This window comes from Entelurus aequoreus, unplaced genomic scaffold (genome assembly GCF_033978785.1).
Source record: "Entelurus aequoreus isolate RoL-2023_Sb unplaced genomic scaffold, RoL_Eaeq_v1.1 HiC_scaffold_29, whole genome shotgun sequence".
Lineage (NCBI taxonomy): Eukaryota > Metazoa > Chordata > Actinopteri > Syngnathiformes > Syngnathidae > Entelurus > Entelurus aequoreus.
Window position 1 is genome coordinate 146,821 of NW_026907961.1, and position 25,573 is coordinate 172,393.

A 25,573-nucleotide genomic window follows, 5' to 3' on the forward strand; every position below is an offset into this window, starting at 1 on the left:
CGCTTTCGGGTTGGGTGACGGGTCCTGACTGTTGTTGGTGTTTACGCACCAAACAGCAGCTCAGAGTACCCACTCTTTTTGGATTCCCTTGAGAGTGCTCCCTCGGGTGATTCCCTTGTTCTGCTGGGGGTCTTCAACGCTCATGTTGGCAACGACTTTGAAACCTGGAGAGTCGTGATTGGGAAAAATGGCCACCCGGATCTGAACCCAAGCGGTGCTTTGTTATTGGACTTTTGTGCTCGTCACGGATTGTCCATAACAAACACAATGTTCAAACATAAGGGTGTCCATATGTGCTCTTGGCACCAAGACACCCTCGGCCGCAGTTCCATTATTGACTTTGTAGTTGTGTCATGGGATTTGCGGCCTCATGTTTTGGACACTCGGGTGAAGAGAGGGGCGAGCTTTCTACCGATCACCACCTGGTGAGCTGGCTCCGATGGTGGGAGAGTCTTTCGGGAATGCCTAGCAGAGTCTCCTGTCAAAGAGAGTTTCTTTTTCCACCTCCGGAGGAACTTTGAACATGTCACAAAGGAGGTGCTGGACATTGAGTCTGAATGGATCATGTTCCGTGCCTCTCTTGTCAAGCCAGCTGATTGGAGCTGTGGCCGCAAGGTGTTTGGTGCCTGTCGTGGCGGTAATCCTAGAACCCGCTGGTGGCCACCAGCAGTGCGGGATGCCGTCAAGCTGAAGAAAGAGCTTATCTGGTCCTTTTGGCTCATGGGACTCCAGAGGCAGCGGGCATACCGACAGGCCAAGCAGTGCTTGGGGAATCTGTGGTGGGCGCTCCTATTTCTGGGGCTGAGGTTGCCAAGGTAGTTAAAAAGCTCCTCGGTGGCAAGGCCCCGGGGGTGGATGAGCTCCGTCCGGAGTTCCTTAAGGCTCTGGATGCTGTGGGGCTGTTTTAGTTGACAAGACTCTGCAACATCGCGTGGACATCAGGGGCGGTACCTCTGGATTGGCAGACCGGGGTGGTGGTTCCTCTCTTTAAGAAGGGTTCCAACTATCGTAGATCACACTCCTCAGCCTTCCCGGTAAGGTCTATTCATGTGTACTGGGAGGATGAACCTCGGATCCAGGACGAACAGTGTGGTTTTCGTCCTGGTCGTGGAACGGTAGACCAGCTCTATACTCTCGGCAGGGTCCTTGAGTGTGCATGGGAGTTTTTCCAACCAGTCTACATGTGCTTTGTGGACTTGGAGAAGACATTCGACCGTGGCCACCCCGGGAAGTCCAGTGGGGAGTGCTCAGAGAGTATGGGGTATCGGCATGTCTGATTGTGGCGGGTCGCTCCCTGTATGATCAGTGTCAGAGCTTGGTCCGCATTGCCAGCAGTAAGTCGGACCCCTTTCCAGTGAACACCCTCGTGTTGGCTGCCCTTTGTCACCAAATGTGTTCATACATTTTATGGACAGAATTTCTAGGCGCAGTCATGGCGTTGAGGGGATCCGGTTTGGTGGCTGCAGGATTAGGTCTCTCCTTTTTGCAGATGATGTGGTCCTTATGGCTTTAACTGGCCAGGATCTTCAGCTCTCATTGGATTGGTTCGCAGCCGAGTGTGAAGAGACTGGGATGAGAATCAGCACCTCCAAGTCCAAGGTTCTCGCCCGGGAAAGGGTGGAGTGCCATCTCGAGGTTGGGCAGGAGATCTTGCCCCAAGTGGATGAGTTCAAGTACCTGGAGTCTTGTTCATGAGTGAGGGAAGAGTGGATCGTGAGATGCACAGGCTGATCGGTGCGGCGTCTTCAGTAATGAGGACGCTATATCGATTCGTTGTGGTAAGAAGGAGCTGCGCCAGAAGGAAAAGCTCTCAATTTACCGGTCAATCTACGTTCCCATCCTCACCTATGGTCATGAGCTTTGGGTTATGACCGGAAGGACAAGATCCCGTGATCTTGTCCTTCCGCCACCCAGTTTTCTCCGCTGGGTGGCGGGTCTCTCCCTTACTGTAAGAATTTTCACCGTTTAATTACAGTAACCTACTGGCAGCTAATGGTTCCAGTATAAAACTGTTTTTCTACAGCATACATACTGTGATTTATCACTACAGTTTATTACTGTAAAAAGTATCACAGTACTGTGCTGTATCAAATATACGCTTCACAGCATAATACTGTCATCTGTTTAGCGGCATTACACTGTTATTTTAGTGTATCTACTGTAATATCCATTAACAGTTAATTACAGTAAAATAATTGTAAGCACTATAGACTGAGCTTTACAGTATAATGCCACTAGAAGTTAATGAGTTGAACTTTTAATTTTTCAAAATCAAAACCCCTGCAATCTGCTGGCATAAAAATGACTGGAGAAATGGCCTTGTAAGAGTCATTGATTTAAGACACAAAATTGGGGAAATGACAAGTCAAATTCCTGAACAGAGGTGAGAAATATAAAATAAAATATCCTAACAGTATTTTAACAGTATCAAGAGGATTTACCTTTGAACAAATTCCAATGTCCGAGGACCTTCCTCTTGGTATTCCAAGTTGAACACATAGTAGGTGGCAAGAAGGGCAGCAAGCCCTGAGATTAAGCTAGGTTGGACGCCTTTGCAGATGACATCACCTTCCATGCTGATCATCCAACGTTTTATTGTGACTTTGTCACCAGCAACTGGTACAGTCAAGAAATGCAGTTTATGTTCCTAAACAGTATCCAATATGGGTAGCATTTTAAAAGTATTTGGAATGGCCACCTCACTCGCTCTCTCTTTACTCTGTTTACATCTAGTCTCCTAAGGCAGTGGTTCTCAAATGGGGGTACGCGTACTCCTGGGGGTACTTGAAGGTATGCCAAGGGGTACGTGAGATTTTTTTTAAATATTCTAAAAATAGCAACAATTCAAAAATCCTTCATAAATATATTTATTGAATAATACTTCGACAAAATATGAATGTAAGTTCATAAACTGAACAACTAATCAAGTAGGCTATTCCATTCATTACCATAAAGCCAGAGTTTCCCCCATGCCATGATGGTTTGACCCTACCTGGCAGTGCCACACGGCACCAACTGTCAATCAACTATCCATGTAGAAAACAATGGATAAAGCGTAGTGGACATGTTCCATAAATATTGATGTTAAAGATTTCTTTTTTTGTGAAGAAATGTTGAGAATGAAGTTCATGAATCCAGATGGATCTCTATTGCAATCCCCAAAGAGGGCACTTTAAGTTGATTACTTCTATGTGTAAAAATCTTTATTTATAATTGAATCACTTGTTTATTTTTCAACAAGTTTTTAGTTATTTTTATATCTTTTTTTCCAAATAGTTCAAGAAAGACCACAAGAAATGAGCAATATTTTGCACTGTTATACAATTTAATAAATCAGAAACTGATGACATAGTGCTGTATTTTACTTCTTTATCTCTTTTTTTCAACCAAAAATGCTTTGTTCTGATTAGGGGGTACTTGAATTTAAAAAATGTTCACAGGGGTACATCACTGAAAAAAGGTTGAGAACCACTGTCCTAAGGCAGTGGTTCTCAACCTTTTTTCAGTGCTGTGAACATTTTTTTAATGCAAGTAGACCTCCATGTCTTCATAACAGGAATATCCTGAATTCTCAAGTTGCATATCACAATAGTCATCATCAGTGTTAATAACACAAGAGCTGCTTGGATTTGCTGTTGAGCAAGTCAAACTTTGTTCAGTGTAGCCGTAGTGCTTCCTTGACATGTGCGATGTGAAAGTAGACTTAACTGTAAATCTTTTTTCACATTGACTGAAGGGGCACGTAACTGTCCTATCTTCGGTAATATGACTTTTCAAATGCAGGAGAAGGGCCCGTATATCATCGCCCACCACCCTTTCCTCAGCTAGCTAGCTGCTAAGCTAGCGCGGAGAAAGGCAGCGCCGGTAAGAAGCTACTCCCGCAGACCGCGACCACTTCCCTGAGGACAGCAGGAACTTCACTTGGTGACAGAAAACACTGTGAGTAATGGCTTCCTGCGCGTCTTGCACCATACTCACGGAGAGGTTGGCTCTGCTAGAGGGCCGTGTCCGCCAGTTAGAGCAGAGTAATGTCGTAACTTTAGATGTTGCGGACACATCTGCTAGCGTTAGCTGTAGCGAGCTAACTAGCCCAGCTTGTAGCAGTCCTAAGCGGCCTACAAGCTACGGTGTACCGGTTGAGACGCATAATAGATTTAGCTCTTTAGCTAGTCCTACACCCCAGTCTACCGGGCACCACACCTTAGTCATAGGGGACTCCATCACCCGAAACATAAAGCTTAGCAAACCAGCCACAATAAAGTGTATCCCCGGGGCCAGAGCACCTGACATTGAAGCTAATCTTAGGGAGCTAACTCGCAACAGGCCTAGTAAACACGTACGACAGGCTAATCGCACCACTAATTATGCGAATATAGTTGTACACGTTGGCTCCAATGACACTAGAATGAGACAGTCAGAGATTACAAAGAGAAACATAGCCAGGACTTGTGATCTCGTCAGAAAGATGTCCAGGCATCGAGTAATTGTCTCTGGCCCCCTGCCTGCGAGAGGCAATGATGAGAGGTATAGCAGATTAGTCTCGCTTAACAAGTGGTTGGCTAGCTACTGTAGGGAGCAGGGAATAACGTTTATTGATAACTGGCCCTCTTTCTGGGGCAAACCAGGCTTGCTGATGAGAGACGGCCTTCACCCTAACCAGGAAGGCGCCATCATCCTGTCTAGAAACATAGACTACTATTTAAGTCTCACTTGACTGACTACACTAGAGCAAGCCTGGTCACAGGCAATTACAATATCTGTTAGTCCGGGTGAGGAGTCAGTTAAGCTAGAACTAGCCAGCGCCAGGCTGGATAATCCATGTACGCATAGCAATTCTCTTAGAATAATACACAATTCACATAATGTTTTTTCTGTTGTGTCTGTGTCAGAGGTGGACATGCATTCTACTGAGGTGGCAAATTATGATATGTCCAGTCTATTGCAGCACCAAGCAAACAATCGGAAAATTCCCGTCATATCAATTCCTAGATATGGTCGAAACTATTTAAAGTGCACTACGCATAATAAATGCAACATTGTTAATATTGCCACTACGGATAATCTTAACAAAAACTCGTCAAAACAGCCCAATACCTATAATATGGGCTTTTTAAACATAAGATCATTGTCTCCCAAGGCGTTATTGGTTAATGAGGTCATTAGAGACAACAATCTTAACGTCATTGGTCTTAGCAAAACCTGGCTCAAACCGGACGAATTTTTTGCGCTCAATGAAGCATCTCCTCCTAACTATACGAATGCGCATGTTGCCCGCCCTCTTAAAAGGGGAGGGGGTGTCGCACTAATATACAATGAAAATTTCAACCTTACCCCTAACCTAAATAATAAATATAAATCGTTTGAGGTGCTTACTATGAGGTCTGTCACACCGCTACCTCTCGACCTAGCTGTTATTTACCGCCCCCCTGGGCCCTATTCGGACTTTATCAGTGAATTCTCAGAGTTCGTTGCTGATCTAGTGATGCACGCCGACAATATAATCATAATGGGGGACTTTAATATCCATATGAATACCCCATCGGACCCTCAGTGCGTGGCGCTCCAAACCATAATTGATAGCTGTGGTCTTACACAAATAATACATGAACCCACGCATCGCAACGGTAATACAATAGATCTAGTGCTTGTCAGGGGTGTCACCACCTCCAAAGTTATGATACTTCCATATACTAAAGTAATGTCCGATCATTACCTTATAAAATTTGAAGTTTTGACTCTTTGTCAACAAGCTAATAATAATAATAACTGCTATAGCGGCCGCAACATTAATGCTGCCACAAGGATGACTCTTGCTGACCTACTGCCTTCGGTAATGGCACCATTCCCAAATTATGTCGGCTCTATTGATAACCTCACTAACAACTTTGACGATGCCTTGCGCGAAATTATTGATAGTATAGCACCGCTAAAGCAAAAAAGGGCCCCTAAAAGGCGCACCCCATGGTTTACAGAAGAAATTAGAGCTCATAAATTATCATGTAGAAAACTGGAACGCAAATGGCGCGCGACTAAACTTGAGGTTTTCCATCAAGCATGGAGTGATAGTTTAATAACTTATAAACGCATGCTTACCTTAGCTAAAGCTAAATACTACTCAAATCTCATCCGCCTCAACAAAAACGATCCTAAATTTCTGTTTAGTACAGTAGCATCGCTAACCCAACAAGGGACTCCTCCCAGTAGCTCCACCCACTCGGCAGATGATTTTATGAATTTCTTTAATAAGAAAATTGAACTCATTAGAAAGGAGATTAAAGACAACGCATCCCAGCTACAACTGGGTTCTATTAACACAAATACGACTGTATATACGACGGACACTGCCCTCCAAAATAGTCTCTCTATTTTTGATGAAATAACATTAGAGGAATTATTACAGCGTGTAAGTGGGATAAAACAAACAACATGTTTACTTGACCCACTTCCTGGGAAACTTATCAAGGAACTGTTTGTATTATTAGGTCCATCAGTGTTAAATATTATAAACTTATCACTTTCCTCCGGCACTGTTCCCCTAGCATTCAAAAAAGCGGTTATTCATCCTCTGCTCAAAAGACCTAACCTCGATCCTGACCTCATGGTAAACTAAAGACCGGTCTCCCACCTTCCGTTTATTTCTAAAATTCTCGAAAAAATTGTTGCACAGCAGCTAAATGAACACTTAGTGACTAACAATCTCTGTGAACCTTTTCAATCCGGTTTCAGGGCAAATCACTCTACGGAGACAGCCCTCGCAAAAATGACTAATGATCTATTGCTAACGATGGATTCTGATGCGTCATCTATGTTGCTGCTTCTTGATCTTAGCGCCGCTTTCGATACCGTCGATCATAATATTTTATTAGAGCGTATCAAAACACGTATTGGTATGTCAGACTTAGCCTTGTCTTGGTTTAACTCTTATCTTACTGACAGGATGCAGTGCGTCTCCCATAACAATGTGACCTCGGACTATGTCAAGGTAACGTGCGGAGTTCCCCAGGGTTCGGTTCTTGGCCCTGCACTCTTTAGTATTTACATGCTGCCGCTGGGTGACATCATACGCAAGTACGGTGTTAGCTTTCACTGTTATGCTGATGACACTCAACTCTACATGCCCCTAAAGCTGACCAACACGCCGGATTGTAGTCAGCTGGAGGCGTGTCTTAATGAAATTAAACAATGGATGTCCGCTAACTTTTTGCAACTCAACGCTAAGAAAACGGAAATGCTGATTATCGGTCCTGCTAGACACCAACATCTATTTAATAATACCACCTTAACATTTGACAACCAAACAATTAAACAAGGAGACTCGGTAAAGAATCTGGGTATTATCTTCGACCCAACTCTCTCGTTTGAGTCACACATTAAGAGTGTTACTAAAACGGCCTTCTTTCATCTCCGTAATATCGCTAAAATTCGTTCCATCTTGTCCACTAGCGACGCTGAGATCATTATTCATGCGTTCGTTACGTCTCGTCTCGATTACTGTAATGTTTTATTTTCGGGCCTCCCTATGTCTAGCATTAAAAGATTACAGTTGGTACAAAATGCGGCTGCAAGGCTTCTGACAAAAACAAGAAAGTTTGATCATATTACGCCTATACTGGCTCACTTGCACTGGCTTCCTGTGCACTTAAGATGCGACTTTAAGGTTTTACTACTTACGTATAAAATATTACACGGTTTAGCTCCAGCCTATCTCGCCGATTGTATTGTACCATATGTCCCGACAAGAAATCTGCGTTCAAAGAACTCCGGCTTATTAGTGATTCCCAGAGCCAAAAAAAAGTCTGCGGGCTATAGAGCGTTTTCTATTCGGGCTCCAGTACTCTGGAATGCCCTCCCGGTAACAGTTAGAGATGCTACCTCAGTAGAAGCATTTAAGTCCCATCTTAAAACTCATTTGTATAATCTAGCCTTTAAATAGACCCCCCCTTTTTTAGACCAGTTGATCTGCCGTTTCTTTTCTTCTCTCCTCTTCTCCCCTGTCCCTTGCGAGGGGGAGTTGCATAGGTCCGGTGGCCATGGATGAAGTGCTGGCTGTCCAGAGCCGGGACCCTGGGTGGACCACTAGCCTGTGCATCGGTTGGGGACATCTCTGCGCTGCTGACCCGTCTCCGCTCGGGATGGTTTCCTGTTGGCCCCGCTGTGGACTGGACTCCCGCTGATGTGTTGGATCCACTGTGGACTGGACTTTCACAATGTTATGTCAGACCCACTCGACATCCGTTGCTTTCGGTCTCCCCTAGAGGGGGGGGGGTTACCCACATATGCGGTCCTCTCCAAGGTTTCTCATAGTCATTCACCGACGTCCCACTGGGGTGAGTTTTTCCTTGCCCGTATGTGGGCTCTGTACCGAGGATGTCGTTGTGGCTTGTACAGCCCTTTGAGACACTTGTGATTTAGGGCTATATAAATAAACATTGATTGATTGATTGATTGAACTGTAAATCTTTTTTCACATTGACTGAAGGGGCACGTAACTGTCCTACCTTCGGTAATATGACTTTTCAAATGCAGGAGAAGGGCCTGTATATCATCGCACTTCGCGCTACATGTGACAATATTACAAGGTAAACCTTCTGCGCTATACATATCAGTCCTACTCTTGCCATATTTATGACGACGGCTGAAGGCTGAGAAGTTGGAAAAAACTCTTGTGCATTTAGGGAAAGCACACTTAAACGATGCATTAGGCATACAACTATGACTTCGCATGTGTCTAACATACGCAAATACATTGCTGCAAGTCGTAGCACATATGTTGCAAGTTATCATCTTTTATGATGACTATGACAAAAAAGAAGAAAACTTAGCTAGCTAGCATGCGGCGGTACATGCGCGTGGTCAACGATAGTGTCTGTGATGCTGACTGTGACGCTATGTCATTTCGGACTTTATAAATATATATATAAAGTAATTCAAACAGAAAATGACACATCAAGGTACAAGTGACTCTTACCTTGTTATCAAAAACACACGATGCAGTAGGATGGATTTAGCAGGGTCGGCCAGGTGAAATGAAGCTCGGTTGGACGAATTGTGGGCGGACCCAAGAAACAAGTCTGAAAAATACTGAATTACACTGTAGGTTTTACAGTAACTTACTGCTGGTCGATATTTTTTGAAAAATGCAACAAAATTTACAGTACTTAACTGCATTTAAGAAGAACATGATAGGTTGATTGGCAACACTAAATTGGCCCTAGTGTGTGAATGTGAGTGTGAATGTTGTCTGTCTATCTGTGTTGGCCCTGCAATGAGGTGGCGACTTGTCCAGGGTGTACCCCGCCTTCCGCCCGATTGTAGCTGAGATAGGCTCCAGCGACCCCGAAGGGAATAAGCGGTAGAAAATGGATGGATGGATGGAGTATATAACTGTAATTTTATTTTTTATTTTTACAGTAATTTTTTACAGTGAAGGTCATGGGTGTCAAACTCTGGCCCGTGGGCCAAATTTGGCCCAACGTGTAATTTGACTTGGCCCTTGAGGCAATATCAAATTAACACTAAAGCTGGACCGGCGATTATACATTGCGGCAGTGCCGCGGTAACACCGCATTCACCGCTACTTCTAATACTTGCCAACCCTCCCGGGAGTGACTCCAGCACTCCTCCCAAATTTTTTTTTTTTTTTCAGCAAGTCAAACGAGTGCCGGCCCAGTTTCACGTCAGTGCAGCTTCTGCACCCACACACAATTGAATGCAACGCATACTTCATCAACAGCGATACAGGTTACACTGACGGTAGCCAAATAAAAAACTTTAACACTTTTAGAAATATACGCCACACTGTGAATCCACACCAAACAAGAATGACAAACACATTTCGGGAGAACATCCGCACCGTAACACAACATAAACACAACACAACAAATACCCAGAACCCTTTGTAGCACTAAATCTTCCGGGACGCTACAAGGTGTGTGTCTGTGGGTCCCGAAAGAGTTAGTGCTGCAAAAGATTCTGGGTATTTGTTCTTTTGTGTTTATGTTGTGTTACGGTGCGGATGTTCTCCCGAAAAGTGTTTTTTATTTTTGTTTGGTGTGGGTTCACAGTGTGGCGTATATTTCTAACAGTGTTAAAGTTTTTTATACTGGCACCCTCAGTGTAACCTGTATCGCTGTTGATGAAGTATGCGTTGCATTCATTTGTGTATGCGTGCTGAAGCTGCACATATCTTGTGACTGGGTCTGAATGATGTTAGAATTGGGTGTAAGAGATATGACTGTTGAACACCTTGTTCGATAATGAAAGTTGCCTCAGCTCAAAGCCTGAGCCCCGACATTAAAGAACTAGCATCTAAAAAAAGATGCCAGGTATCTGGCTTGGGCTCATCAAATTAGATCAGTGTGTTGCAAACTGAGCAGTTTAAAGTCCTGAATGGTTGTTTTATTCATTGTTATTTTATTTTCAAATTTATTAGCCTGTGGAAAAAGTTAATGTTGATATTTACCTCAGAAGGCTGCAAATAGAAAAGAGGCATTCAATGTTTATTTAAATTATATTTGATATGCAATTGGTATTTTTTAATTATTATTATTATTATTTGAAACTCCATTTTGCATGTCACTATAAAGTTATATAAGCCTTGCTTGTTCAATATTCAATGCAAAACTTGTTTGGGTCCCTATTAAAAGGTTAATTTGTTCAACCTTGGCCCGCGGCTTTGTTCAGTTTTAAACTTTGGCCCACTCTGTATTTGAGTTTGACACCCCTGGTGAAGGTGAAGCTCTGTCATCCTGGAGGCCACGGGGAAGACCCAGGACACATTGGGAACACTATGTCTCCCGGCTGGCCTGGGAACGCCTCGGGATCCCCTGAGAAAAGGTCCTAGGTGAGGGATCAGACAAAGAGCAGCTCAAAGACCTTTATGAAAAGTACAAATCGAGGACCTAGATTTTTTCTCGCCCAGGCGCAGGTCACCGTGGCTCCCCTGTGGAGCCAGGCGCAGAGGTGGGGCACGATGGCGAGCGACTGGTGGCCGGGCCTGTCTCAATGGGGCCCTGCCGGGCTCAGCTCGAAGAGGCAACGTGGGTCAACCCTCCAATGGGCTCACCACTCATGGGCCCATTGAGGTCATAGAGGTCGGATGCAGTGTGAACTGGGCGGCAGCCGAAGGCAGGGCACTTGGCGGTCCGATTATCGGCTACATAAGCTCGCTCTTGGGACGTGGAACGTCACCTCGCTGGGAGGGAAAGAGCCTGAGCTGGTGTGCGAGGTGAAGAAGTTCCGGCTAGATATAGTTGGACTCACTTCGACGCACAGCAAGGGCTCTGGAACCTGTTCTCTCAAGAGGGGCTGGACTCTCTTCCACTCTGGCGTTGCAAGCAATGAGAGGCTGGGGTGGCAATTGTTGTTGCTCAAAGCCTGCACGTTGGACTTTAACCCAGTAGACGAGATGGTAGCTTCCCTCCGCCTTCGGGTTGGGTGACGGGTCCTGACTGTTGTTTGTGTTTACGCACCAAACAGCAGCTCAGAGTACCCACTCTTTTTGGATTCCCTTGAAGGAGTACTGGAGAGTGCTCCCTCGGGTGATTCCCTTGTTCTGTTGGGGGACTTCAATGCTCATGTTGGCAAGGACAGTGAAACCTGGAGAGTCGTGATTGGGAAAAATGGCCACCCGGATCTGAACCCAAGTGGTGCTTTGTTATTGGACTTTTGTGCTCGTCACGGATTGTCCATAACAAACACAATGTTCAAACATAAGGAAGAACTTTGAACATGTCACGAGGGAGGTGCTGGACATTGAGTCTGAGTGGACCATGTTCCGTGCCTCTCTTGTCGAGCCTGCTGATTGGAGCTGTGGCCGCAAGGTGTTTGGTGCCTGTCGTGGCGGTAATCCTAGAACTCGCTGGTGGCCACCAGCAGTGAGGGATGCCGTCAAGCTGAAGAAAGAGCCTATCGGGTCCTTTTGGCTCATGGGACTCCAGAGGCAGCGGGCATACCGACAGGCCAAGCAGTGCCTGGGGAATCTGTGGTGGACTCTCCTATTTCTGGGGCTTAGGTTGCCTAGGTAGTTAAAAAGCTCCTCTGTGGCAAGGCCCCGGTGGTGGATGAGTTCCTTAAGGCTCTGGATACTGTGGGGCTGTCTTGGTTGACAAGACTCTGCAACATCGCGTGAACATTGGGGGCGGTACCTCTGGATTGGCAGACCGGGGTGGTGGTTCCTCTCTTTAAGAAGGGGAACCGGAGGGTGTGTTCCAACTATCGTGAAACACACTCCTCAGCCTTCCCGGTAAGGTCTATTCATGTGTACTGGAGAGGAGGAAACTCGGATCCAGGACGAACAGTGTGGTTTTCGTCCTGGTCGTGGAACGGTAGACCAGGTCTATACTCTCGACAGGGTCCTTGAGTGTGAAGCGACTGGGATGAGAATCAGCACCTCCAAGTCCTAGTCCATGGTTCTCGCGCAGGAAAGGGTCGAGTGCCATCTCCAGGTTGGGGAGGAGATCTTGCCCCAAGTGGAGGAGTTCAAGTACCTAGGAGTCTTGTTCACGAGTGAGGATAGAGTGGATCGAGAGATCCACAGGCGGATTGGTGCGGCGTCTTCAGTATTGAGGACGCTATATCGATCCGTTGTGGTGAAGAAGGAGCTGAGCCAGAAGGAAAAGCTCTCAATTTACCGTCGATCTACGTTCCCAGCTTTGGGTTATGACCGAAAGGACAAGCGGCCGAAATGTGTTTCCTCTGCCGGGTGGTGGGTCTCTCCCTTAGAGACAGGGTGAGAAGCTCTGTCATCCGGGAGGAACTCAAAGTAAAGCCGCTGCTCCTCCACATTGAGAGGAGCCATGAGGTGGTTCGGGCATCTGCTCAGGATGCCACCCGAACGCCTCTAGGGAGGTGTGGCAGGAGGCCACGGGGAAGACCTAGGACACATTGGAAAGATTATGTCCCCGGCTGGCCTGGGAACGCCTCGGAATACCCCGAGAAGAGCTGGACGAAGTGGCTGGGGAAAGGGAAGTCTGGGATTTTCAGCTCAGGCTGCTGCCCCCGCAACCCGACCTCGGATAAGCGGAAGAAAATGGATGGATTTAGAATGACAGTTATACTGTCAGATTGAGTACAAAAACTAACTAAACCTTACACAATATAATGTTTCTAGTAAAACTCACAAAGATACATATCTCCAGGCATTATTAGCCATTTTGCATGTGTGGTTTAGGAGTTATGTTTAAATAAATAACTGTCAGATTGAGTGTGACAGTAAACTGTCATAGTGAGTAAAACCCTTATTTTGTATTTGCAAACCTTACAAAAACAACTAAATCTAGTTAAACTCACACAGATACAATATTACAGGCATTTTTAGACACAATGCATGTTTGGTTTTAGAGTAATGTGTATATAACTTTCATATTTAGTATGACAGTTATACTGTCATATTGAATTAAAAAAAAAACTAACTTGTGTCTTTGCAAACCTTACAAAATACCATTTTTCTAGTAAAACTAACTAAGATACATGCTCCAGGTATTATTAGCTATTTTGCATGTGTTGTTTGAGTTATGTTTAAATAACTGTCATATTGAGTGTGACAGTATACTGTCATAAAACCCAATTTTTGTATTTGCAACCCTGATTCTGGTAAAACTCACATATATACAATATTACAGGCAGTTTTGGACATAATGCATGTTTGGTTTTGGTTTTGGAGTTATGTTTATATAACTTCCATATATAGTATGACAGCTAAACTGTTATATTGAGTAAAAAAACTAACTTGTGTTAGTCATAAAACCCAATTTTTGTATTAGCAAACCATACAACTGATTCAAATAAAACTCACATGGATTCAATATTACAGGCATTTTCAGACATTTTGCATGTTTGGTTTAGGAATTATGTTGTAATACATAATACAATTCAAATAATTTTTGTGTTTGCAAGCCTTAAAAAAGCATATGTTTCCAGTAAAACTCCCAAAGATGCATTATTTCAGGCATTATTAGCCATTTTTCAGGTGTGGTTTAGGAGTTATGTTAAAATAACTGTCATATTGAGTGTGGCGTTATACTGTCATATTGACTTAAAAAAAAACTAACTTGTGTCTTTGCAAACCTTACAAAAGAAAATGTTTCTAGCAACACTCACAAAGATAATTTTTTTCACGCTATTAGACATGTTTCATGTGTATTTAGGAGTTATAATTAAATAACTTTCATATTGAGTGTTAAAGTTATAATGTCATTATGTGTAAAACCTAATTTTTGTATTTGCAAACCTTACAAAAACAATTGATTCTAGTAAAACTTACATAGATTCAATATTACAGGCATTTTTAAACAATTTACATGTTTGGTTTAAAAGTTGTGTTTGAATACATTTGTATTGCTTTATTCGCATTATCTCAGGATTCTAAGATCATTACTTTCATATTGAGTAAAACACTACTTTAGTTTTTTGCAAACCTTACAAACTCACATGAATACATTATTATAAGCAATTTTAGACATGACACACGTTTGGTTCTGGAGTTATGTTTATATAACTTTTATATTTAGTATGACTGTTATACTGTCATATTGAATAAAAAAAAAACTAGCTTGTGTCTTTGCAAACTTTACAAAATATCATTTTTCTAGTAAAACTAACAAAGATACATGTCTCCAGGCATTATTACCCATTTTGCATGGGTTGTTTAGGAATTATGTTTAAATAAATTTTTATTGCTTTTTTCGCATTATCTCAGGATTCTTAGATCATTACTTTCATATTGAGTAAAAAACTACTTTTTGTTTTAGCAAACCTTACAAACTCACATAAATACATTATTACAGGCATTTTTAGACATAACACATGTTTGGTTTTGGAGTTATGTTTATATAACTTTTATATTTAATATGACTGTTATACTGTCATATTGAATTAAAAAAACTAGCTTGTGTCTTTGCAAACTTTACAAAAGTTCATTTTTCTAGTAAAACTAACAAAGATACATGTCTCCAGGCATTATTACCCATTTTGCATGGGTTGTTTAGGAATTATGTTTAAATACAATTTTATTGCTTTTTTCGCATTATCTCAGGATTCTTATATCATTACTTTCATATTGAGGAAAAAACTACTTTTTGTTTTTGCAAACCTTACAAACTCACATAAATACATTATTATAGGCAATTTTGGACATGACACACGTTTGGTTCTGGAGTTATGTTTATATAACTTTCATATTTAGTATGACTGTTATACTGTCTTATTTAATAAAAACAACTAGCTTGTGTCTTTGCAAACTTTACAAAAGTTCATTTTTCTAGTAAAACTAACAAAGATACATGTCTCCAGGCATTATTACTCATTTTGCATGGGTTGTTTAGGAATTATGTTTAAATACATTTTTATTGCTTTTTTCGCATTATCTCAGGATTTTAAGATCATTACTTTCATATTGAGTAAAAAACTACTTTTTGTTTTTGCAAACCTTACAAACTCACATTAATACATTATTACAGGCATTTTTAGACATGACACGTTTGGTTTTGGAGTTATGTTTATATAACTTTTATATTTAATATGACTGTTATACTGTCATATTGAATTAAAAAAAACTAGCTTGTGTCTTTGCAAACTTTACAAAAGATCATTTTTCTGGTAAAACTAACAAAGATACATGTCTCCAGGCATTATTACCCATTTTGCATGGGTTGTTTAGGAATTATGTTTAAATACATTTTTATTGCTTTTTTCGCATTATCTCAGGATTCTTAGATCATTACTTTCATATTGAGTAAAAAACTACTTTTTGTTTTAGCAAACCTTACAAACTCACATAAATACATTATTACAGGCATTTTTAGACATGACACATGTTTGGTTTTGGAGTTATGTTTATATAACTTTTATATTTAATATGACTGTTATACTATCATATTGAATTAAAAACAACTAGCTTGTGTCTTTGCAAACTTTACAAAAGATCATGTTTCTAGTAAAACTAACAAAGATACATGTTTCCAGGCATTATTAGCCATTTTGCATATGTTGTTTAGGAGTAATGTTTAAATACATTTGTATTGCTTTTTTCACATTATCTCAGGATTTTTAGATCATTACTTTCATATTGAGTAAAAAACTACTTTTTGTGTTTGCAAGATTTAAAAAAGCATGTGTTTCGAGTAAAACGGCCAAGGATGCATTATTTCAGGCATTATTAGCCATTTTTCATGTGTGGTTTGAGTTATGGTTAAATAACTGTCATATACTGTCAGTTATGACATAGTAAGTAAAACCTAATTTATGTATTTGCAAACCTTACAAAATCATTTAAATCTAGTAAAACTCACATGGATTCAATATTACAGACATTTTTAGACTTTTGCATGTTTGGTTTAGGAATTATGTTGGAATCATTTTTATTAATTTGTTCGTATTTTCTCAGAATTTTAGAACATTACTGTCATATTGAGTAAAGAAACAATTTTTGTGTTTGCAAGCCTTAAAAAAGCATATGTTTCGAGTAAAACTTACAAGAATGCATTATTTCAGGCATTGTTAATCATTTTTCATGTGTAGTTTAAGAGTTATGTTTAAATAACTGTCATATTGAGTGTGGCAGTTATACTGTCATATTGAGTAAAAAAAAACTAACCTGTCTTTGCAAATGTAGTGGAAAGTCCAGGTTGTCAATGAGAACCAAAGTAGATTTAACACAAGAGTTTTATTTTACTCATAATCAAATGGTACAATGGTTGGGTTGAGTTGTCTAGCACACAGAAAGTTTCCCCCCCGGGCGCGCCCGTCACCATGAAAAAGATGGTGCCCAAAACACTCTCTTCGTTTGGCTTTATCCGTTTTTTATCTCTCTTGTTAGTGCGTCAATGTCTTGTTTTGTTTTCCCTATCTGTTCCATAACAACTCGAATCTTTTAGACAGTCAACACATTCAGTTAGACAGGTTGGCACGACTTAAAGTTCACTTTTGTCCCACAGAAGAGGAAGAGAAATCAAAATGAGCATACATTTTTGACAGACATGAACTATAGGTCAAAGGTCAGAAATTCTACTACATACCCGCCTTCCAGGGTCTTAAGACCCTGGACCAAAACAATTTCTGATATAGACCACTAAATGAAATCTCTACCGCAGATGGAGGCAAAAACCTCAATGTTTTTATACGAGGCAAAAATTCCGTCTATGACCCTCCTTCAGAGCGATCGCTGTTACCAGCCTGCAGTAAAACCATCTCACAGAACACAATTAGTGGCCTACCCTTTGAGTTAGTAACGTAATACCAAAATACTTTGATCATGAACATAATTAGATGAATATATATATGCTTATTCAAGATGCATTTTCACATTAATAATGAATCAAACAAGATCTGGTTTAGAATTAATATAGACTTATGACTGTAAGCTGTTGCATTATTATTTTTCCCGGCATTTGCAATGAATGTAGTTACCAATTGATTTTGTACACACAACTGAATTTCGTATGAGTCCATGTTCGATTAGTGCTCGTATGGATGGCTCGGTGGTGCCTCAGGCTGGTGGCCTGCCGACACCTCGTTGGGCTTTTGGCTGCCTTGGTGAAGAAAGAGATCCACTCAAACAGGCTGTCTCTGTCTGTTCTTGGGGTGTGGTTCAGTCCATTGGGCAGACTGTTCAGTGGCATGTGCGTGCTGGCCGAAATTGGGGAAAACTCAGGTAGAGTTGGAGCTGTGGGGGCTTTGGGGAAGGCTGGGGCAGAGTATGGGGCGTGGGGCTTTGGTCCAGGCCCTCGGCTTGCTTCAGGCCTCCTCGCTGCTTCGGCACTCCCGACACTTCTTTCCACAGCTGCTGGAGTCCCGGTGGACCCATTGGCTGGCAACCTTAGTTGTTCTCGTCATCGCTGGCAAGGTGTTGTCTCTCCTCTCGGTTCCTTCCAGTCAGGTATCGGGTGTTGGTCCTGGATCGGCTTTGACCGTGCCCCTCTTAGCGAGTGCAAGGGAATCTGGAGTGGCTGCTTTCATCCTCAAATCTGCACAGAGGAACTGGCACACAAATTCTACATTTTGCAAACTTACCATTTTGGTCTCATGGTCTTTCCACCTTCCTAGGAAGCTGCTGGTCCTGAGAAGTGCTGATCTTGTGACTGAAGAAGATTAACCTGTTTTCTTAAAATAGGTGCCGTTGTTTGACCTAATCTTTTTGGGGAAACCATGTCGGGATATTAGATCATTCACAAAACATTTAATTACTGAATTGGCACCCTCCTTTGAGGGTGGGGTTGCTTTCGCCAACCACTGCAATTGTCAATCTAAATCATTACGTTCCTTTATCCTTGTACCGGATTGATCATATTGATTAAATAAAACCTCAACACGCTCAAACTTGACCCAATCCAAACTCACCTCCCCCCTATGTCCCTCTCACAGGGACAGTGTTAGTCGTAGTAATAGTAATAGTAGTAGTAGTAGTAGTATTAGTAGTTTCAGAAACATCCAAGAAAAAGAAAAGACAGCTGATAGTCAAGTGCAGCAAGAACAGAGGCGGAGGACAGGTCATGTTTGAGGTCACTGTTCGCTTTTGCAATAGTACTTTGATATTTTACAACACCTAGTGAATTATTGTGGCCTCAATAATTCACTAAATAGTTGTATTTAATTTAGTTTATCTATGATGGGACAATGCACAGAAACATTAAGTTCAGAAAAAGATGTGTTCTGTACCAGATTATATCTAAATAGCTACTTTCCATCTGTAGTCCCTGGCTACCTAAATTAAAGGGATCCACAAATCAAGCACTAAAATTATGACACTAATTAATCATAATAAATATATACATTCATAATAATCAATAATTAATCAAAAATAATCATACTGTAGCATGTATTCAGTTATAAGAAAAGTCACCAAATGCCCCTTCATGGACACATACTTACCATACAATACAACCACACCTTATTTACATCATCACACAAAGACCATACATGCTCTTGTTCACATCTGTCATCATTCGTAAAAACAACCAAGATTTTAACAGCCATACCTCACAATTTACAACAAAAATGCTCTCATGGATAAATATAATACTCATTAAATTGATGTGTCAACATAATGCCCCTCTTAGTGACCGTGTGAGCAGCCTTGATTGCTCCAAAGCCACTTTTTAATTTCAAATTTTCTATTCCTTTTGTTTTAACGTGGAGAAGGCTAATTGGTCTGTACATGTTCTGGTCTTCTTTATTTCCTGCTTTATGGATTTAATCATAGTAGCAGTTTCTCGACGTGGTAGGGAAAGTGTTTTCCGTTATTGATTTATTTATCAATCGTTGTTATACGAGCAATAATACAATCCTTATATGTTTTTAGGAAGATAGTGTCCAACCCATATATATATATCTCTAGATCGTGAGTCTGATAATGCAGCGAAGATTTTGTTTAACTTTGTTTCATTTGTTAATTCTAAAATTAGTCCATCCTGAATAAATGACAATTATTTGCACTGATTTTGAGGGACTCTTTATTCAGGGTTTGTACAGACTGGATGAAATGTTCATTAAAATTACCACTTATGTCCAGACTGTCTGCGATAGTAGCGCCATTGATATTTAATGTTATAGTGTTGTTTCTTGTTTGCTCTCTTTCCGTAAGTTTGTATCTAGTTTTTTTTCTGTTTTTTTCTATAACTCTCTATTGTTCCTTTTTGCAGCTTTAATTAATTCTAAGTGAAAGTCAGCCTTAGACTTCCGCATAAACATTGTAACTTTTGTTCCTCCAAACTTTTAAATCATACGATCTGTATTTAGACCTGTTTTAATTGCTCTTATGAGAGCTGAGTCCTCATGTCTTTATTAGAATCCAAATTGTTTTATTAATCCAATGGTATTTTTATTTTACACTCTTCTTTCTGGTTTTGTTTTCGTGTATTTACAGATGTTCTCTTTGCTTTTTGTCATCCAATTGTAATTCTAGTAGAGCTGCTTATCATTTGTATCATGTAGAAGCCGTTTATAATATCCTTTAGTTTCTTTCTACGCGTCTTATTTAACCAGTCCAGATTAACGTCCTCCATGACGTTACTTCTGTCATACTATGCTGTTTGAGGATGTCTGAAAATGAATCAAGAAAAATGTCTTTAGCTGTGGTCGGTCGGTATACTACAATTACCTTGAAATACATTTCTGAGGAAAATGTGATTTTAATTTCAACATACTCAAATTGATCTACTTTTAATGTTTTCCCTTTCATAAATCATAATTCCTCCCCCCTTTGTCACTTGATCTGTCTTTTCTGTAATCTTGTCCCCCGGGACATTAATTAGAACGTAAAGGTGTTGTGGGTTTTAACCATGTCTCTGATAGACACGGTAATCCGGATTAGAGTCTGACAGTAACTGCTGTATTTGTTCAGTATGTTTCCTGTGGTAGAAAGTTTAATAATGCGGACACGTTTGTTACTGAATACTTTCTACAGACTTCTGTCTCTCTGCGACTTTGTGTATGTAATAAACAACTATAAATATTTGATATGCTTAAATTTTGTTTTAGCTCAGCTGTTGTGTAGCTGCTAGCTCTTTGTAGCCTACAGCAGAAATGTCCAAATTGCAACCAATAGCTTTGTTTTTAACAGACAACCGAAATAATTGAAAATGTGGTATTAGCTTATCGGTTCAATCAGCGGCAGCTACGCCCTGTTTTATCATTTGACCTACATTTTTTTGGTTTCGTAGGCAGGACAGAGGGAACAATGTGGGTCATTAGTTGTCCATCTTATACCATTCTAATTGTTTTAAGGATAGTTCACATGAGCGGCCATACCTTGAGTCCCACCATATATAAGAGTCAAAAGGCTCCTATTATGAGTCGTCTAATTGGTGATCATACACTTTGGCGGTTTGGGTGGCAGGACACACGGACGCACCTCAGTCAGCCAGTGCTAGGACAGTTGGAGCAGTCCCCGTCTTCCACTCATTCCTGGGAGGCGTCCCCAGTAGTTGTCAGCTGATGTCGTGCTGTCAGGCAACATCAGGAAGTTCCTTCTGTGCAGTATTGAATTGTCAGGGCACAGTTCGTAAGCAGGTCAATACAAGGTGTGTGCAGGTTGACCACAAAGGAATGCTTCAAAGATTGTGTTGAACATTGTCCGTTGACACTTATGTCCAGCAGGGGTCTGTTTGTATCCTGCTGTTCGTCCTGCTGTCACACCTGTATTTTTTGTGAGCATGTTCTGGCTACAACTTTGGAGCTTGTCTTGTTCAGAGAAGCTGGCAGTCCCCCGGCTGCACATCCTTTCCACCCTCGCTTGACCTAGCACAACCGTGGCTACCACCCAAGTCCGTCTGAATGGTTTTACGTTTTGTTGAGGTTTTTTCCTCCAGAATTTGGAACTCAAAACATGTACACCCATCATTTTCATATCCTCTCGGTTAGTTCAATTTTGCATATCACGTTGTTTTTTTTTAATTACAGTCTTAACTATCCCATTAATTGCTAATCAATAACCTTAATTCAAAGATTATACGTACTACTTCATGTGTATTTAAGTACCCTTTTAGTTCACTTAAAGATTATGTATAAGTTAATTTAAACTATCATTTGTCTATCAGTAGGCGCGAGCAAGCTGTCATGCTTGCACTCTGACCTCCTGCTGTGCGTGATACTCTCCAAAACAAAGGAATGTTTTTATTCACGTTTCTCCTTATCTTTCAGCTAAATCTTTTAATCGTTTAACTTTTAACGTCCGTACTGTGTTTATTTTTATTGTCTGCATTTTAAAATATTTAAAATCTCAGGTACCCCTTGGCATACCTTCAAGTACCTCCCTTTTTTGTCCGGGCGGAAACACCATACCCTCATTTGAGAACTACTGGTTTAGCCTATGAAAAATCCTTTGTCTCATACATCATTACACTGTACAACTCCTCTTTGGGGGGCTAGGATGACAGGGAATGCAAAACAATAACAGTGCAATACTTTTTTTTATATCATGGTCGTTAATGCCTAGTTTCTCTTTTAATAGAATCTATTTTGTTTCCATTTATACCCTTATTAGTTACTGTTTACTTTTCAGTTCTTCTCCCAAAGGGAACTCTCCTGAAGGAATCAATAACGTTTTATCTGTCTATCTATCTATCTATTACTAACCCGAGCACAATTCATGACGTCATGCTCATCTTGCAGACAGTTATTTCCATTTAGTTTTATTCTCTATTTGTAATTCTACATGCACCAATGTCACATAAAAATTTGCTTTCTTTGTTATTTATTTACATTATTATTTCTGGTTTACTTGCTGTCTGTTTACTTAAGTTCTCATATTTTGGTCTGTCTTCCTTCTGATTAGAATTTGTTTAATGCTTCTCTACGTTTTGTTTTGACAATGGCGCTGAGTGGCTCTTATCTGTACTTCTTCAGACTCTATGTTTCACAAAAGCCTTTAGATGTATTAGAATATAAATTTAACTTTTATTTTATTGTGTGTTTATTCCTAAAAAAATTAAAATGTCAATGTATGATCAATTTATCTTTATCAAATTTAAATTCAATATTATTAATTTATTTGTTGTTTAACTATTAATTCAAAGTTACAATGTGTCCTAATCTATGATGTTCGTGCGTGTGTGTTTGTCTCAACTTCCACACAGAAACTGGATGGATCAGATAAGCAACAAGGCTGTACCAAAAAAAAGTATACTAGACATATAAATTAATGATGAATCAAACAATGTTTCAATGTCCCACAATCCGTATTTATTGATTGATGTTTAAACGTGTAATTTTCCATATATCTATTATTTTACTGGACTTAGCAAGCACCTACTACTAGCACACTCTACAGACCGAGAATAACTGTTCAACCACACTTAGTAATGCCAAGCTAGATGCTAACTTAGCCTTACTATGCCTAAGTAAGCAAACTTTTGCTAACCTAGCCCAATGCTATGCTAACACAATGCTAACCTAGCTCAATGCTATGCTAACACAATGCTAACCCAGCTCAATGCTATCAGTGTCACTCCTCTTCGAACCAATGCCTCACGCAGCTGTCACTCACACAGCCTCGTCACACGCACACACTCTTATCTCAAAATGTCTCCCAGCTGAGACTATATGCGTCACACAGTCACTCACACACAGAGAATTTACCAGCACAGTTAAAAGTAAATGCAATAGACAACTACTTTTCTCATCCAGAAGCACAGCTGTATCATATCAGAACCTTAATAATAAGAACAACATTTATCATTCACTCTTAGATGGACAAATAGTCAAGTTTAAGGAGGGTCTTCTGGGCTTCCCTGCTTAGGCTGCTGCCCCCGCGATCCAACCTCCGAGAGCGGAATAAGATAATTAAATGGATAGATCATACACTCATATGTTTTCTGTACATAAACGTTGTCTACTTTCTCACACGCACACACATTTTGGACAATTTCGCAACTTTTGCAGATCAGCGTGGGTGCGAAAAAAGCGTGAGGGGAGAGGTTGATTTTTTTTTTTCAGAGGGGAATTAAAACAGATAAGAAACCATGTGCTACACAAAAGTTATTAAAATACGCAGATATATATATATATAAATTTAAAAACACACATTTTTACCCCACAAAACACTCCCCCCTGGTCCGGACCAATATAAACAACTAATGCACGCGTGCTTTTGTGGAATCGGCCGTCTCATAACACACACACGCAGGTCATTCTTACTCATATAATGGCGATTAACCCATTCAGCGGAGCAAATCCTGCTTTTCCTTCCTGACCAACACGGATAACAGCCTAAGGCGCTGTAGAATCACCAGGAATCACCCTTCAATTTCTACAGTACATCGTGTCTGGTCAGTCCATATAGTTTCACCAAGACTCTACCATATGGAGCCCTTACTCTATCCATCTATACTGCAGCAAATTTCCAAATTCGTGACAACTTGGCTCAGTTGATCTCCTTTACCGGAGTCACTGAACGATCACCTTATATCAGGCTTTTTACCCGGCTGCAGCTTCCACATAGACAGATACGTAGGACCTTCATAGACGTCATAAATTTGTGTGGGCCAAATGTCACATCAGTTTAGCCAACCTTGCCTTAAATTTCGCTGTGTCCAACTCCGGCTAACCATGTACTTGCAGAAAAAAGCATCCTCTGCCAACAACGACAGAGGATGAAGAGGTTAAAAGAAATTTTTCGTCTCACATCGTCTATGCTTCTACACTCCAAACCACCAAAATTCTATCAACAATCCCCATTTGTTAAAAACAAGAGATTACAAGTTTTCAACAAACACACAGACAAATGATCACATATAATACAACTCAAGCCAACCAACACATGCCTCAGTCTAGGTTGTTTTTGGAGAACTATCTTTTATGAAAAAAAAATTCAATTTTCATCTTACAGATCCCGTTTCTCTTCAGACAGACAACTTTTACACAATAAGCAAAATAGCTTACCTTTTATTAGATGCGCGCGTGCAAGCGTTGTCTGCCTGAGAGAGAAGCCGGGAGCGGATGTTGACTTGCAGAGTTCTGGACCATCCTAGTTCGTGACGCCAATTTTGTAGTGGAAAGTCCAGGTTGTCAATGAGAACCAAAGTAGATTTAACACAAGAGTTTTATTTTACTCATAATCAAATGGTACAATGGTTGGGTTGAGTTGTCTAGCACACAGAAAGTTTCCCCCCCGGGCGCGCCCGTCACCATGAAAAAGATGGTGCCCAAAACACTCTCTTTGTTTGGCTTTATCCCTTTCTTATCTCTCTTGTTAGTGCGTCAATGTCTTGTTTTGTTTTCCCTATCTGTTCCATAACAACTCAAATCTTTTAGACAGTCAACACATTCAGTTAGACAGGTTGGCACGACTTAAAGTTCACTTTTGTCCCACAGAAGAGGAAGAGAAATCAAAATGAGCATACATTTTTGACAGACATGAACTATAGGTCAAAGGTCAGAAATTCTACTACACAAACCTTACAAAAGAAAATGTTTCTAGTAACACTCACAAAGATACATTTTTTCACGCATTATTAGACATGTTTCATGTGTGGTTAGGAGTTATAAATAAATAATTGTCATATTGAGTGTTACAGTTTTAATGTCATTATGTGTAAAACCTAATTTTTGTATTTGCTAACCTTACAAAAACAATTGATTCTAGTAAAACTTATATAGATTCAATATTACAGGCATTTTTAGACATTTTACATGTTTGGTTTAAAATTTGTGTTTGAATACATTTGTATTGCTTTTTTCGCATTATCTCAGGATTCTAAGAACATTACTTTCATATTGAGTAAAAAACTACTTTTTGTTTTTGTAAACCTTACAAACTCACATAAATACATTATTACAGGCATTTTTAGACATGACACATGTTTGGTTTTGGAGTTATGTTTATATAACTTTCATATTATGTATGACTGTTATACTGTCATATTGAATAAAAAAAACTAGCTTGTGTCTTTGATATCTTTACAAAAGATCCTTTTTTTAAACTAACAACGTTACATGTCTCCCTAGGCATTATTAGCCATTTTGCATGTGTTGTTTAGGAGTTAGGTTTAAATACATTTTTATTGCTTTTTTCCCATTATCTCAGGGTTCTAAGAACTTTAAAGTCAAGTAAAAGACTACTTTTTGTGTTTGCAAAATG

The 25,573-nt window shown here is 40.5% G+C and overlaps 1 long non-coding RNA gene across 1 annotated transcript; it reads right to left on the bottom strand.

The window, feature by feature from the left end:
- Positions 1-17,573: 17,573 nt before the first annotated feature.
- Positions 17,574-24,624, bottom strand: LOC133645271 (uncharacterized). The gene is made up of 3 exons (XR_009824941.1): positions 24,376-24,624; positions 20,849-20,966; positions 17,574-18,077 (listed from the first exon to the last, which is right to left on the bottom strand). It is a non-coding gene; the product is annotated as an uncharacterized LOC133645271 (long non-coding RNA).
- Between the last annotated feature and the right edge of the window lie 949 nt (positions 24,625-25,573).